Below are 3,436 nucleotides of genomic sequence, written 5' to 3'. Positions count from 1 at the left end.
TTGAAAAACTTGCTCATCCCCGCCGCCATGTATGCCCGGTGAACCACTTTAAACTGTATTAGACTGAGCCTGGCACATGATGAGGAGGAATTGACCCTACTTAGGGCTTCCGCCCACAGTCCCGGCTCTAACTCCCCTCCTAACTCCTCCGCCCACTTGCCTTTAAGCTCCTCCACCGGGGTTTCCTCTGCCTCCAACAGCTCCTGGTAGATATTCAACACCTTCCCCTCCCCCACCCAGGTACCGGAAACGACTCTATCTTGTATCCCCCATGGCGGCAGCAGCGGGAAGGCTGGCATCTGCTTCCTCAGGAAGGTTCGCACTTGTAAACACCTAAAGCCGTTCCCTGGCGGCAATTTAAACTTGTCCTCCAGCGCCTGCAGGCTGGGAAAGCTCCCATCTATAAACAGGTCACCCATCCTTCTAATACCCGCCGTCCATCCTACCTGGCAGGAACCTGTGGTTATTACATGCCAGGGTCCAGACCGATGTTTAGCACAGGGCTAAATCGCTGGCTTTGAAAGCAGACCAAGGCAGGCCAACAGCACGGTTCAATTCCCGTAACAGCCTCCCCGAACAGGCGACTAGGGGCTTTTCACAGTAACTTCATTTGAAGCCTACTTGTGACAATAAGCGATTTTCATTTCATTTCATCCACCCTCGTGTCTCCTCCACTGCCCTCAGATCTTCAGTCGCCATCACCACCAGACTTGTGGAGTAGCGGGCTGGCGAGAACGGCAGAGGTGCTGTTACCAGCGTTCTCAAACTGGTGCCTTTGCATGATGCCGCCTCCAACCATTCCCATGCCGACCCCTCCCCGAATACCCACTTCCTGATCATGGCAATGTTGGCCACCCAGTAGTAGTTGCAAAAGTTCGGCAGCGCCAGCGCCAGCCCCCCCCCCCCCACCGCGTTCCAGCAGCACTCTCTTCACTCGTGGGGTCTTGTTCACCCACACAAATCGCGAGATGATCTTATTAACCCGCTTGAAAAAGGCCTTAGAGATGAAGATGGAAAGGCACTGGAATACAAATAAGAACATGGGGAGGACCGTCATTTTCACGATCTGTACCCTCCCCACCAGTGACAGCGGGAGCATGTCCCATCTTTTAAAGTCCCCTTCCATTTGTTCCACCTGCCGGGTCAGATTAAGCTTATGCAACAAATTCCACTTCCGGGCCACCTGTATACCCAGGTAACGAAAGCTCTTCTCTACCCTCCTCAGCGGAAGCTCCCTCAGTCTCTTCACCTGTCCTTTAGCCTGGATCATAAACAGCTCGCTCTTCCCCACATTCAATTTATACCCCGAGAAACTGCCAAATTCCCTCAAGATCCGCATGACCTCCCCCATCCCCTCCAGTGGGTCAGAGATATACAGGAGATCATCCACGCAGAGAGACACCCGATGCTCCACCCCCCCCCCCCCCCCCCCCCCCCGGACCAGCCCCTGCCAGTTCCTTGAAGCGGTCAGCGCGATAGCCAGCGGCTCAATGGCTAGAGCAAATAACAGGGACACCCTTGCCTCGTACCCCGGTGCAATTTAAAATACTCCAACCTAAGCCGGTTCAGGCGCCTGGTACAGCAATCGCACCCACCGGATAAAGAACTCACCAAACCCAAACCTATCCAGCGTCTCCCACAGGTACACCCACTCCACCCGATCAAAAGCTTTCTCTGCATCCATCGCTGCCACAACCTTTGTTTCCTCCCCAAGGGCATCATAATATTTAAAAGCCTCCGCACATTAGCATTAAGTTGCCAGCCCTCAACGAATCCAGTCTGGTCTTCCGCTATCACCCCGGGACACAATCCTCTATCCTCGTGGCCAAGATCTTAGCCAATAGCTTGCCATCCACATTTAGCAACGAAATTGGCCTGTAAGACCCACACTGTTGAGGGTCCTTATCCCGTTTCAGAATGAGTGAGATCGAGGCCTGCGACCTGCGACATTGTAGGGGGAGGATTCCCATCTCTCTCGCCTCATTAAATAAAGGTCCTCATCAATAGTGGGCTCAACACCTCTGGAAATTAAAAAAGAAATTCCACCGGGAAGCCACCCGGCTCCGGAGCTTTGCCCGACTGCATGCCCTCCAGCCCCCTAATAATTTCTTCTATCTCGTGGCTCCACCCTCGGGAACCTCAACTGGTCCAGAAATTGCCTTATCCCTTCCGCACCCACTGGAGATTCCGTCTCATATAGATTGCTGTAGAATTCCTTAAAAACTTCATTCACCCCCTCCGGGTCTGAGACCAAGTTGCCCTCCTTATTCTTTACTCCCACAATCTCCCAGGCCGCCTCTCCCTAAGCTGGTGCGCCAGCATCCTGCTCGCCTTCTCCCCATAATCACACAGCGCACCCATAGCCTTCCTCAACTGCTCTACTGCTTTCCCTGTGATTTATTTATATATACACCTCTATGTGGAAGCTCTTTACAACCCAGTGGGAGTCACTATTGCAAAGTAGCGAAGCATGGCAGCCAAATCTCACACACAGCAAGGACGTACAAACAGCAGTGAATTGGCAACCAGACGATCTTTTCTGGTGAGGTTGGTCAAGGGTTGAATATTGACCAGGACACTGGGGAGAATTCTCCCCCTCTTCTTGAAATAGGATCATGGCTCTTTTACACCCATCTGAGAGGACAGTCGCGACTTTGGTTTAGTACATCATCTGAAAGACAACATCTCTGACAGTGTAGTACTCCCTTAGTACTTCATTGAAGTGCCAATCTAGATTATGCACTCACACCTTCGGAGTGGGTCTTGAACCCTAAACATTTTCACTCAGGCAAGAGTGCTACCCTAAACTAGAATAGCACAAGAATGTTCCCTGTTCAATCAATGATGCATAACTAACCTAGCTATGTTTATGAGTTCATAAGATATAGAAGCAAAATTAGGCCATTTGGCCCATTGAGTCTGCTCCGCCATTTGATCATGGCTGATCTCATCCTGGTCTTAACTCCACTGTCCTGCCTGTTCTCCATAACCCTTCAACCCATTACCAATTAAAATCTTGTCTAATTCCTCCTTAAATTTACTTACTGTCCCACTCCGGGGTAGCGGATTTCACAGGTTCACAATCCTTTGGGAGAAGTAGTTTCTCAGCTCAGTTTTAAATTTGCTACCTCCTATCCTAAGACTATGACCTCTCGAAAAAAAAAAAAAATGAAATGAAAATCGCTAATTGTCACAAGTAGGCTTCAAATGAAGTTACTGTGAAAAGCCCCTAGTCGCCACATTCCGGCACCTGCTCGGGGAGGCTGTTACGGGAATTGAACCGTGTTGCTGGCCTGCCTTCGTCTGCTTTCAAAGCCAGCGATTTAGCCCTGTGCTAAACAGCCCCTTCGTTCTAGAATGCCCCACAAGACGGCAGCATGGTGGCGCAATGGTTAGCACCTCTGCCTCGTTGCCGAGGTCCCAGGTTCGATCCCGG

This window comes from Scyliorhinus torazame, chromosome 12 (assembly GCF_047496885.1).
Source record: "Scyliorhinus torazame isolate Kashiwa2021f chromosome 12, sScyTor2.1, whole genome shotgun sequence".
Lineage (NCBI taxonomy): Eukaryota > Metazoa > Chordata > Chondrichthyes > Carcharhiniformes > Scyliorhinidae > Scyliorhinus > Scyliorhinus torazame.
This window is presented reverse-complemented; position numbering follows the sequence as displayed.